Source organism: Helianthus annuus, chromosome 15, assembly GCF_002127325.2.
Source record: "Helianthus annuus cultivar XRQ/B chromosome 15, HanXRQr2.0-SUNRISE, whole genome shotgun sequence".
In the NCBI taxonomy this organism is placed as follows: domain Eukaryota; kingdom Viridiplantae; phylum Streptophyta; class Magnoliopsida; order Asterales; family Asteraceae; genus Helianthus; species Helianthus annuus.
The window spans coordinates 37,282,542-37,296,545 of NC_035447.2; the positions used below are offsets into that span (position 1 = coordinate 37,282,542).

General features: G+C 37.1%; 2 long non-coding RNA genes across 2 annotated transcripts; one reads left to right on the forward strand and one right to left on the reverse strand.

Annotated features, from left to right (window-relative positions):
• Nucleotides 1-558: 558 nt before the first annotated feature.
• LOC110917893 lies at nt 559-1,342 on the reverse strand. Its single transcript, XR_002580928.2, has 2 exons — nt 962-1,342; nt 559-851 (listed from the first exon to the last, which is right to left on the reverse strand). It is a non-coding gene; the product is annotated as an uncharacterized LOC110917893 (long non-coding RNA).
• Nucleotides 1,343-6,513: 5,171 nt separating this feature from the next.
• Nucleotides 6,514-8,500, forward strand: LOC110917877. Its single transcript, XR_002580916.2, has 2 exons — nt 6,514-7,155; nt 8,269-8,500. It is a non-coding gene; the product is annotated as an uncharacterized LOC110917877 (long non-coding RNA).
• The last annotated feature ends 5,504 nt before the right edge of the window (nt 8,501-14,004 follow it).

Below are 14,004 nucleotides of genomic sequence, written 5' to 3' on the forward strand. Positions count from 1 at the left end.
CACACAAACTTATCGAGATAAGTTAGTGACACGTGGTATCAAGGTCGAGTCAGTTCAAGGGAATGCCAAATGAGATTGACAAGACTGGGGCAACAAGTAGTGTTGGTGGTGATTAAAACCGTCGTCGAGATAACTATCCCTAAGAAACTAGGAAAGACTTGAGACGTGTCCAAAGGACATGGTGACATGTTTGGAAAATAGGGTAAAGTATTCACACCATCAACTAGATGTGTAGGGCATATGGTTTTGTGGATCTGATGGGTAACTTCAAGATGGCCCTTGATGTGCTAAGTGGTGTGTGACGTGAGATTCATGACTTAAGAGCTATGCTCATGGGTTATAGCGCAAATTATGTGGTGAAGTGGAAAATGAAAACGTCCAAACGAGTTTCAAGAGTTGGAAGTTGACGTGGGCATGTGTAAACGGATTATGGTTGGAGGTGGCGAAATTAGCCATCATTGCTCCTCCAAGGGTTGAGGTCTCTAAACCATCATAGTTTGTAGGTTAGACACGAGGCAAGCATTGTTGGCTTGTTATGGGTAATTGAACAATACTTGGTTGGTATAAACTGTTAGAAAATAAAGTATATTTGGAAAATATTGGGTTCAGTCAAACCTAATCTCCCATCTTCTGCTCACAATTACAGCTCACAATCCGGATTTCCAGCCTTTGTTTATTCCCTTTAGTTATTCTTGTATCCATTTTTAGTTTATGTTTGGTCTATAAATTGAAGGCCTGGATGTAATAGAATGTATCAATCAAAAGGACTACAATTCAATCTCTTTTTTACCTATTCTCGACAACATGGTATCAGAGCAGAGTTTCTGATCCTTTGACACTCTGTTCATCACCTACAATATACCCCAGCCAATTCAACAACAGCCCCAACTCAGTTCCAGATCATTCAATCAGATCTGAAAAACTTCAAACCTGAAAAACCAAAATCAGTTCAATTACTTACCGGAAAAACTTCAGATCGCACAACAGATCTGAAAAACTTCTGATAAACACACAGCCGGGTATCCTTTTTTTTTCTGATCAAAATTCGATTACACCTCCACTCGAGCCACTACTGCTTCAGCCGCAATCAACAAATCAGTCTGATCAACTATCAATCAACCTGTGCGTGGTTTCTGTCGTCGGAGAGCAAAACAAAATCGCCCTAATTTTTTCTTCCCTTGAGAGCGTATACTTCGACACCCGAGAAAGAGATAAACCTTTTTATTCTTTAATTTGGGTGTTAAGAAAATAATCCTATTTTGATTCTTGGGTCTTGCGTCCAAACAAATCCCACAAAAATTCATCACAATTTTTTATTGGCTTTTGTTTCCTGTGTTGAGGTAAGTCAGAAGCAAATTTTTTTATCCCAAATTTATTCCATTTCCAAATTTTATCTCAGACCTTCAACTTTCCTCATTTCCAATTTTATCCCAAATTTTTAGTTGTTTTTTTTTGGGTTATGAGAAAAAGGTTAATATGGCAACAAATCGTGAAAAAGGTAGTGCATCGTGGATATTTGATTCTGGTGCTACTGACACCATGACATTTGAACTCTCAGACATGAGTTCAATTACAACACCTCAAAGGACCCAAATTCATACCGCAAACGGAGGAACGATGCAAGTAAAAGGAGGAGGAACAATTGAAATTTTACCAACTATGAGATTGTCAAATTGCCTTTATGTTCCATCCTTGTCACACAAGTTGCTCTCAATAAGTCATGTTACCAAAGAATTAAATTGCACGGTACTAATGCACCCTACCTTTTGCATCTTGCAGGATATCAGGACGGGTGTGATTATTGGACGTGGTACTGAGCACCAAGGATTATACTACGTGGATGAGGTGACTCAACTTGGTACTGTGATGTTGGCACATGGAACTGAAAACCGAGAAGCATGGTTATGGCACAGACGGTTAGGACATCCATCCTCTGGTTATTCGCATCTTTGTTTCCGAAACCCTTTTCTTCAAATGGTAAAATAGATTGTGAAACTTGTTTTCTTGCCAAAAGCCATCGAAAATCTTTCAAACCTACCAATACCAAAGTTGATTTGCCTTTTTCACTAATCCATTCTGATGTGTGGGGTCCTCCTCCCACCATAGGGGGGCAAGGTTTTCGATTTTTCCTAATATTTGTGGATGATTGTACTCGCATGACATGGGTATATTTTTTGAAAAACAAATCCGAAGTTTATGAGAAATTTACCATATTTTATGCCATGATTTACACTCAATTCAAAAGGGGAGTACAAATCCTTCGATCTGATAATGGGGGGAATTTGTCAATACATCCATGAAACAATTCTGTCAAATCAAAGGATTAGTTCATCAAACCACCTGTTCTCACACCCCCGAACAACATGGTGTTTCTGAACGAAAAAACCGTATAATTCTTGAAATGACTCAGGCACTTCTAATTGAATCCCAAGTACCTCCATCATTCTGGCCTGAGGCAGTTGCAACCTCTGTGTACCTCCTGAATCGACTTCCCACCAATGCTCTCAAGTTTAAGACTCCTCTAGATTGCCTATCCAAATTGGCCAAAATCCCTCATCCTCTTACACTTGAACCGGGAATCTTCGGTTGTACTGCATTTGTCCACATACCAAAAATCAATAGAAACAAACTCGGCCCATGTGCTGAGAAATGTGTATTTGTAGGATATGGGATCGATCAAATAGGTTATCGGTGTTATAACCCAAAAACTCGTCACATGTTCACCACAATGAACTGTGACTTTCTTGAAACAAAATACTTTTATAACACCCAACTCAGTGGTCAGGGGGAAAGTGAATGTATAGACACTCTGAGTTGGCTAATTCCATCGTCCGAAGAAGTAAGAACAGAAGATCATCACAGTACTTTGAACCAGTCACCTTCAAACACAACCACACAATCTGCGGAGCACAGTGCCACTGAAGAAACTCCATCCAACTTGATACCTGAGGTAAGAAATACTATGAACCCTGAATTCCCTGTATCTTCTAACCATTATAATGAGATAACAGGGGAACACACTGAACCGGTAACAACAAAACATACAGAACAGGTTGAACCAGTAACGTCAGAGACAACAACAGAATATACAGAGCATGTTGAACCAGTTGCAACAGAGACAATTGGAAGATACGCTCTTCCTCTAAGGGCAAACAGAGGGGTTCCTCCAAAAAGATACTCTCCCGAGAAATAAGCTCGAAGTTCAAAATATCCCATCGTAAATGTTGCCAAGGGGAATCTATCACAAGAAGCCAAGTCGTTTGCTGCCTCCCTATATTCTGAACAAGTTCCAACCACTGTTGAGCAAGCACTCAAATCAAAGAACTGGAAAGAAGCCATGAAAACGGAAATGGATGCCCTCATGAAAAATTCCACATGGGAAAAATGTATCATTTCAAAAGGCAAGAAACCAGTTGGATGTCGATGGGTGTTCACTATAAAATACAACCCAGATGGAACCATTGAAAGGTATAAAGCCCGGTTGGTAGCCAAAGGGTATACACAGACATACGAAATTGATTATTCCGAAACCTTCTCCCCAGTTGCCAAAATCAACACAATCAGGGTACTCTTCTCTATAGCCGCAAACAAACAATGGCCACTCCACCAGTTTGACGTTAAAAATGCCTTTCTACATGGAGAGCTTGAAGAGGAAGTATATATGGAAGCACCACCTGGATTCACCGAAGGCTTTAAACCGGGAGAAGTTTGTCGTCTGAAGAAATCCCTGTATGGTTTAAAACAATCCCCTAGAGCTTGGTTTGGGAGATTCACCATAGCTATGAAGAAATATGGATACAAACAGAGCAATTCAGATCATACTTTGTTCCTTAAACAAAGAGGCAAACTTATTACCTGCCTAATTATTTATGTTGATGATATGATTGTGACAGGGAATGATGAGGAAGAGATAAAAAGATTGAAGGTAAATTTGTTTTCAGAATTCGAAATGAAGGATTTGGGAAGACTCAAATACTTTCTTGGGATTGAAGTGCTAAAATCGAATCAAGGGATCTTCATTTTCCAGAAAAATATGTTCTGGACCTGTTGGCAGAGACAGGGATGATTGACTGCAAACCTTCAGACACTCCTATGATCATGAATCAGAAACTCTTTATGGAGGAAGGAGAACAGTTAACTGACAAGGGTAGATACCAACGGATCATAGGGAAATTGATATATCTGTCACACACTCGACCAGACATAGCCTATGTAGTGGGAGTTGTAAGTCAATTCATGCATCAACCCCAAGAACCTCATATGGAAGCAGTAATGAGAATCATTAGGTATCTCAAGGGAACAACAAGCCACAGTGTTTTATTCAAATCAAATGGTCATTTAGACACTCAAGTCTATACCGATGCAGATTGGGCAGGAGATAAAAGTGACCGAAGGTCAACCTCAGGATACTTTACCCTAGTTGGAGGAAACCTTGTCACTTGGAGAAGCAAGAAACAGAAAGTGGTGGCTCTTTCCAGTGCAGAGGCAGAATTCAGAGGGATAGCACGAGGCCTGACCGAAATCTTGTGGGTTAAAAAGCTTCTTACCGAAATTGGTTTTCCTCCAAGTAAACCTAACCGAATTCTGTGTGACAACAAAGCTGCTATTCAAATCTCGGAGAATCCGGTACAACACGATCGAACAAAACACATAGAGGTGGATCAGAATTTTATTAAAGAAAAAATAGAAACAGGGGTCGTTGAATTGCCATTTGTTCGATCTGAAGATCAGCTAGCTGATATCTTAACAAAAGCCGTAAATGGAAGAATCTTTGCAAAATGTTTGGGCAAGTTAAACGTTGGAGATCCCACCGTTCAACTTGAGGGGGATGTTAGAAAATAAAGTATATTTGGAAAATATTGGGTTCAGTCAAACCTAATCTCCCATCTTCTGCTCACAATTACAGCTCACAATCCGGATTTCCAGCCTTTGTTTATTCCCTTTAGTTATTCTTGTATCCATTTTTAGTTTATGTTTGGTCTATAAATTGAAGGCCTGGATATAATAGAATGTATCAATCAAAAGAACTACAATTCAATCTCTTTTTCACCTATTCTCGACAACATAAACATTGCTAAATATTCGATGTAGATCAGCATGAGAACCCAATACATGAAGGATACTACGACTTTATAGTGGCAATGTCGATACAGAGATAACTGAACTAGGTAGGTGTCCTATTACTAATTGGATTGATTTTGTTAGAGATCAAAAGGCAGTTTTATCCATAGAACGCCACGACGACGCCAATAGTTTTCTTTACACGTGTTTTCATGTGTCATGAAATTTAGGTGCAATTTTGTGGTACGTTGGATTAGAATTAATTAATGATAGTTTTTTTTTTCTTTTTCTGAAGTTAAAAAGACGAACATGAATGTTCACATCTGTTTCGGCCTATCTTGATGAAAATCTTGGGTCGAACTGCAAACTATGTTTTGGAAAAAACAAGCCAATTTTTCACGACCTTAAGGTTCAATTTTGACGGGCTAGCAATTCTAAACAATAATTTTTTTTTCCTTTCAAAAGCATATTTTTGTATTAGACTTCAAAAATAATAAGCATTATTATTAATTAAAAGATTATATACACATGGTTTACATCACTAAAATGAAAAAAAAAAAGTAAATGATAAATGTTAAACAAAGGGTTCCAATTACGTGCTTTCAAGCTCTAAATAATAAGAGTCAAGTTATTTTATAAATACTTCTAATTGTAAGAAGTGTAAGAAGAATTTATAGAGTAATAAGTGCCCAATAACCTAAAATTAAACCCACTACATCACCACCCAAAACCTAAACACTCACCCCCACCACCACCCAAAAACCTAAACCTAAAAAAACTATACCTCACCAAAAAAAAACCCAAAAACCTAACCCCCCCACCCCTAAAAAACCTAAAAAAAACCTAACCCTGCCCCCTCCCCCCCCCCCCCCCCCAACCCCCCAAAAACCTAAAAAAAAATCTAAAAAAAAATTAAAAAAAAAAACTAAACACCCACCCCAAAACCTAAACCCCCAACCCCCACCCCTTCGGCAAAAAAAAAATTATTTTTTTTTTTGGGGGGGGGGGGTGGGGTTTAGGTTTTTAGTGGTGGTGGATGTTTAAGTTTTTTTTTTTTTTTTTTTTTTTTTTTGTAGTAGGTTTTTTTTAGGTTATTGGACACTTGTCACTTTATAAATCCTTCTTACACTTCTTACAATTAGGATCCTTTGTATTTGATCCTAATCCCTCTAAATAGTAAGCCAAACTGTAAACCTTTGAAAGTTTTATATACGGTGAGGTTCTAGAGTGAACACCATTGTATTTACGAATTGAGTGAATAAATCCTGGCCATTGATTTACGAACTGAGTGAACAAATCCTGGCCATTGGTTCTCATGTTTCTCGCAATAAGAGTGGTTCTCAAATGAACCATACCCTATATATATATATATATATACACACACAAACACAATAGTTGATAATTGTAATAACTATATCTATAATTCTCCTATATATTAATAACCTAACGAAATGAACAGTAAATGTTTTGTCTTCACCTACAAAAGACTCTAAGAGAGAGAAAGTGAGAGACCAGAGAAAATCAGAGGCGGAAGAAAGACCGAGTGTTGATCAGGAGGAGCTAAAGGTTCTGGCAGGATCCAAATATTCCGGTCGTCTCCCTCGACGTACTCTGACAACTCATCGTTTACAACTGTTTAAGGTTTGACCACGAACCCATTTCTCCGGCGGCAGTGATTAAAGGGTTCGTCTTACGACAATCACTTCCAGATGGAACCTTTGCTTGTAAAGGCGACTAGGGTTTTGAGACTACCGCCGTGGATTCCGGTGAGAAGCACCAGCGCCGATCAGGGGCTGCATGTGCCCGAGTTCAGTGGTTCCAAATTAATATTAGGGGATTGTGATGTGGAAGAGGTTAGGGTTCGAGCAGTGATGAGGCGATGGTGATTTAGTTCAAGCAAAACCACCGCTGACGACGGAGGTGCCGGTACCTGTCCTGACCGATGGTGGAGTCGACTCCCAGCGGCTGTTCAGATCACTGTTAAGGTATTATTCGGTCACCATAGGCACTTTTGTACAAGTTTTAAAGGAATGGAACACGTTTGCTTGGTGGGATGACCTTAATTCTTATAGCTCGGCATAAATTTGAGTTAAGGTAACCTCTTAAACGAAGACTTTGTTTGGATAGTTTTACATTGATGTTAAAAGTTTACATGTTATGATAGAAAAAATGTTATTGGAGATGGTAGCAATGTAGCATGCGTGGGTGTGTGTGTGCCTTCTAATAGCCCACACATCTCCCGGCTCCACCAACCATCCACTCGATTTGTCGGAACTGTATGGTACTCAATTTTGGTAGGGGTTTGATATTTGGGGTTTTATTTCAACAAATTGTAGTGTTTTTGATGGTAGGTAAACTGAATTTATTGTTGTGTCTAGGTCATAAACCTGAATGTGATTGACTAACTATTAGATTTCATTGCTGATATGCTATTCAGTGTATGATACAGTAATTTACAGCTTATAGCATTAAATGGTACAACAAAAAGGTACAACAATTAGAGTAATTTAACGTCTTTTTCCCTACAATTTGAGCAATATAATTATTTGTTATTAGTTAATAATTTAAACTCATTTTAGTTTGATGCTTTCTTTGTTAAAAGTTCATATTCAAAACGGTTAGTCCAATGGACCTGGCCAATTGGGAGCTAGGGGAGTGGAATTATTTTAGGGATTACCTCTGAACAATCAAAAGCGTAAAACTGTGAATACCTGCTGGTTCAAACGATGTTCCTGCTATGATCTAATGGAAAACTATCCTTTGCGTCTTAAGGGGTACTAGCTTTGACTTATAAAGTCAAAAGTATGTTCCTGCTATGATCTAATACATTTATGGTTATTAGAACTGGCCTAAAGATGAACAATTTTTTGTTTAACAAACTGACAAATTGTTCAAGTTCAATGGTTTGAACAATAAATAATTTAGGGTTTAGTTTCATTTCATCTAGCATTTGACTATTAAAAGTTTAAAGGCAGGTGGCGTTGATAGATTGGTGAAGCAAAAATAATAAGATGATTTGGTAAAGCAGTTCAGTTTGATTGAATTAGGGAAGAGGAAAGTTTTGACTCATTTACTTTTGAGTTAGATTCAGGTTTACTAACATGATCTAGAAAATATAAAAACTGGTCTTCAACCAACTTATCAGAAGATGAGAAGAACTATTTTTATTTAACAAACTTGACAAATTGTTCAAATTCAATGTTTTAGGTGGACAAAAGGGACGTCTTCATCAACTCATGCTTGAAACTAGAACACATCCTTGACTGCCTGTCAACTACATTTCGCGTATCTAAACAGCGTAATGAACTAGCATAGACAAACTTGTAGCTAAAGGTAAATTATATGCTACTGAACATAGGCTTGCCCAAATGTCCCAAGTTTTGTTCACTGCGTTTATAAACAACGCCGCAACGGATTAGTGATAGTATATTATTAACCAGTTGAATGCTTGCAGCCGTAGCTAAATGAAACTAGCTTGCAATGTCGCGCAACGCGCGACGGCTAATACCCCTAGTTATAATAAAAACTAAATTATATGTTATATAAAAACTCATATATCAATCAAATGGATAAATTATAAAACTAGTTTTAATCAGAGTCCTCTTCAATAAAAAAAATAATTACAACTATAAATCATTTTGTCTTGTATAGGATGATTTGTAATTAAACTAAAGTTTGGGGTGATTTATGTAAATGTTCCCAAATTTGATTATGACTGGACATACGAAGAACATATGGAAGGTTTGAAGATAAGAGTTATAATAAATGAATGAATGTGATTTGGGAGCTGGAGGTGGTGACCGCCATGAGACAATAACACGATCGACATGGATGGCTTACGAAACAAATGCAACAATCGTGTCTAAATTCATAACTAATTTGATAATAACTTCTGAATTAAGAGGGCCGGACCTATACCATAATTATTAATCTATAGATTTGGGTCTAGGGTCTCCACTTAATATGCAAACTATTAATATTAGTGCAAACTTATTGTTTAAGATTCGTTTGATTCCTTATACAAACAAACTACTATATGTTATAATTGTGTTAGATTTTCGTTTGATTCCTTATACAAGCAAACTACTATGCAACCTTGCAATTTTTTTATATGTAATGTAGGGTGAGAATCAAATAGAAAATTTATTTTGGCTACAAAGTATAGGAAACAATAGGATTAGGACATGTGGCAAAATTTAAAATAAAGAGGAAGAGTATTTTAGTCAATCTTATCATTTTCTTCTTCCCAGTAACATCAAAACCCACCATCTTCAACCATTTCTTCACTTTCTATCTCAATAATCACTACATTATAGTGCGATGTTCATCACCAATCAATGATTCAAACACCCGATCAACGTGTTGTTTAGCTTTTTTGAAGAAAACCCAGTTTAATTTCATACAAAATCTCGTTTTTTTCGGTGATTTTGAAGATAATCACTCGATCCGTTCGATTCGATCTCTGATAAGTGTTTCAATCATTCAATTTTTTTCAATCGTTGAAGAAACCGACTTCGATCCATGTAAGAAATTCTTTACTTTCATCTATATTATCTGGGTTTTTGATTTAGTCAGTGTGTTTTACGATCTTGGCGGGGGTCCGGGGGCAGCGCCCCTGGTAGCAGGGTCCCAGGGGCGGCAGCCCCTGGCGGGGTCCAAGGGGCAGAGCGTTTAATTTTCTAGAAATTGCCTCATTTCGATGACAGTAATTCGTAGACAGTTTTTTGATTTGCTACTCTCTGGTTCAGACAGATTCACAGACATGTCAGCTTTTGTCCATTGCGTTTTAGAAATAAAAGAGTTTTATGTGTTTTCCGGCCATTGCGTTTTAGAAAAAACACATTTTTGAAGTGTTTTTAGTTCATTACGTTTTAGGTAAACACATTTTTATTTGTTTTCAGTCCATTGAGTTTTAGAAAATACACTTTCTTTTGTGTTTTTAGGCCATTGCGTTTTAGAAATAAGACATTTTTATGTGTTTTTTTGGCTATTTCGTTTTAGATAAACACATTTTTGAAGTGGTTTTAGTTATTGCGTTTTAGGTAAAACACATTTTTGAAGTGTTTTTAGTTAATGCGTTTTAGGTAAAACACATTTTTATTCTTTTTCAATCCATTGCGTTTTAGAAAACAGACATTTTAAGTGTTTTCTGGCCATTGCGTTTTAGAAATAAGACATTTCTTTGTGTTTTTGTTGCATTGCGTTTTAGGTAAAACACATTTTTATGCGTTTTCAGTCCATTGCGTTTTAGAAAGTACATTTTCTTTTGTGTTTTTAGGCTATTGCGTTTTACAAATAAGACATTTCTTTGTGTTTCCTGGCCATTGCGTTTTACGAATAAGACATTTCTTTGTGTTTTTGGTGCATTGCGTTTTAGAAAAATGTCATTTTTTAGGTTTTTTTTTCATTGCGTCCAACTGGGTTTTTTCCATTGCGTTTTAGGCAACTGGGTTTAAATTTTTTTTCGAAAATATAGCAATAGTATACTCGTTTTAAAGATAAAAAAACACTCGTTTTTTGGGTGCAATTTTTATAAAAAAATAATTTCGTATGAAAGAGTTATTAACGTTTAAAAAATGGGGGGGGGGGAATTGGAGGAGAGAGAAACTATTGACTTGGATTGACTAGAATGCCCCTAAACAAACTGACGCGCCTCTTTTCTTCACTTCAATTTCCCTTATTTAATTTTAGCTCTTGATTAACTAAATGGATGGTTAAGATCACTTCCTAGCCTTCTTAGCCAAATAAACTTCCTATTATATCCTAACCCATGTAATGTATACTATTGTTTTTAAAACGACACTCCAAGTTTAGCGAAACAAACCAAAATTATTTCTTTTATCTCACGTTGGCTTATGTATGGAGCAAGCGACAAGTATACCCGTTAAGAATGGCTTTGAAGGAGCGATAACGATGATGTGATTGGAGTTCACTTGTATAAAAAAATTTATATCTGATGTTGGCTCATGAATGAAGCAAGGTATGAGGATCATCATTATAAGTGGCTTTGGAGGAGCGATCAGTGGTGAATCTAGAGAAAATGTCAGGGGGCAATCTTTTAAAATTTTCTTTTCTATAGGGGCATCGAAATAAAAAAAATCAATTTTTTCCAAAATTTACACTACCGTTGGAGCGTCAAAGGGTAGTGGGGCCTACCCCTATTATCATGCAACATCCGCCCCTTGGAGCGATAAGGGTGATGTGATTTGAGTTCACTTGGTTTGTCGAAAAATCACATTCACACATGCAAGGAGAGTTTTAGGTAGCGAAGGTGATATGTGGGACATCTAGTATTGGGGTCGTTGTTTAAAGAGGTGGTAATCAGGCCCTGCCTGTTAGTGTAATTGGGTTAGGCGACAACTTAGGGCCTTCGAAAAAATAGGGCCTCCAAAAATTAAAAAAATAAATAAATCTATATTTAAAAAAAAAGAATATTATATTTGCGATGATATTTGTTAACATTAAAACAAGTGTAGTCTGGTGGTAAGAACAAGATTTGTTTTTTGTAGAAGGTTGGGTTCCAATCTCATCTGCTACCCATTTTCAAAATTATTAATCACTTACTCACTCTTTTAATAAAGGGTTTTAAATGCACATTTTTAATCACATCTCTTAATTTAATAAGCTAAATTATTTTATCCACACAATTTTTAACATGATACGTTCATGTAAAATTTTATTTAAAAAAAAAATTGTTTCTAACTAATAAGAATAGTATACTTAAAATAAGTAGCATGTTTTAATTCCTTTCACATATAATGTAAGTTGTTATTTGTTAGGTTAAACTCTTTTAACTAACTTAGATTTGATTTATATATTAGATCCCAACATTATTTGATAAGGGAAATCATCTAGTTTATATAAGGCTATAGGGTGTGGTTATTACCTTCGTGACCATCATGACCCTCCACGTCAGTGTCATGTAACTCACCTCTAATCCACCATCTAAAATTACTACCCTAAGGGTGTGGTCATAACCCAAACCACTAGCCTCTTATTTATTTTAATTTATCTCTGTCTAAAGAAAAAGAAAATGAGTTCTTGAAAAATGGAAAGGAGGATCATGGTTGTCATGGTTTAATCCATGCAAACTGTTTTGGTCAAAAATCAAGTAAAGACAATGTAACCAAACTTTCTGTAGTGAGGTATGATGCTTGAATTGAAGAATAACAATAAGGATCACTCAGAAATGAAATGAACAAGTGACACAAAGATTTATACGAGGAAAAAGCCCTTGATCAATGAACGATCTCCGGCATAAAAAACCTCGGGTGATGGAAACTACCGATCACCAACTCAAATTAAACAATGAATGTGTTACAACTTTGGATGATAACGAGCTAAGTACAAGGATCATTATAGTGTATTGTGTAAAAACGTGTGAAATTGCTAAGTGAATTGCTGAGAACTAATGAGAGCAGTTGCACGAGTGTGTGTGTAGCCAAAAAATAGCCAAGTGTTTTCTAATTAGCTCGCTACCCCTTTAAAAATAGAAAATATCTACACTAACTAACATTCCGCAAATCATGCAAGTCTTCCACGACTCCATAACGTCCACTTCCAGCCAAGCACGTGCGGAATAAACATGGAATATTCTCCAGGAACGTCGCCAAGACCAAGTCCAAGCTGGTACTCCTGCAAAATAATACCATATTCAAAGTAGACAATCATTAGTATAAGGATCCTTTGGATGATCCATGATCCTGATCCTGAAGCACTTCTGAGGATCACTAATCGACACAGAAGTGAGGATCACCAAACCCAACAATAATTGAGGATCACAGGTCATTGAGAAATCCTCCCCTAACAATTGCCCCCAAAATATAAGGAGTAATTATGTAAATAAACGAGTTGTATTTTGTTCTTATCCGCAACGAACTAACGGATATATAGTCGTTGTAATCGGACTAGCCGTTACCATTATGACGTCACTGAAGTGACTAGCCTGCAAGATCATGATTATAAATAAGAGTTAGAGATAGGGATTGTTAGGGGAGGATTTCTTAATGACCTGTGATCCTCAAGTGTTATCCTGTTTGGTGATCCTTACTTCTGTGACAATTAGTGATCCTCAGAAGTGCTTCAGGATCAGGATCATGGATCATCCTAAGGATCCTTATACTAACGATTGTTTACTTTGAATTCAGTATTGTTTTGCAGGAATACCGGCTTGGACTTGGTCATGGCGATATTCCTGGAGCATATTCCCTTTATTTCTGCACGTTCTTGACCATTGTAAACGTTATGGAGAACGTGGGGAGAAGGCACGAAATGCCGACAGTTAGTTAGGCTAGATATTTTCTAATTTTAAGGGGATAGCGAGCTATTTTTTAGAACACTTGGCTATTTTTGGCTACACACACTCGTACAACTGCTCTCACTAGCTCTCGGCAAAACACTTAGCATTTTTCATACATTTTACACGATACACTATAGTGATCCTTGTACTTAGCTCGCTATAATCCGAAGTTGTAAAAGGATTATTGTTTAATTTGAGTTGGTGATTGGTAGTTTCCATCACCCGAGGTTTTTTATGCCGGAGATCATTCATTGATCAAGGGCTTTTTCCTCGTATAAATCTTTGTGTCACTTTTGCAATTCATTTCTGAGTGATCCTCATTGTTGTTTACCAATTCAAGCATCATACCCCGTAACAGAGAGTTTGGTTGCATTATCCTTGTCTGATTTTTGACCAAAACAGTTTGGCGCCCACCGTGGGGTAATTGGTGCTTCATTCCTGAGAGATTCTCATTCTCGTGATCATTTCGGTTCATTGCATCCGAGCAGATGGCTTCATCATCAAAGAACACTTCTACTGCGATATCTGCAGTCAATTCATCTCAGGGCATTCCACCTTTGTCTTCACCACCTTCTAGACCTCAGAAAAACGCCGAGAAGAAACCAACTCCCATTTTCTCGAAACCTCCAACTTCTTCTGCTTCT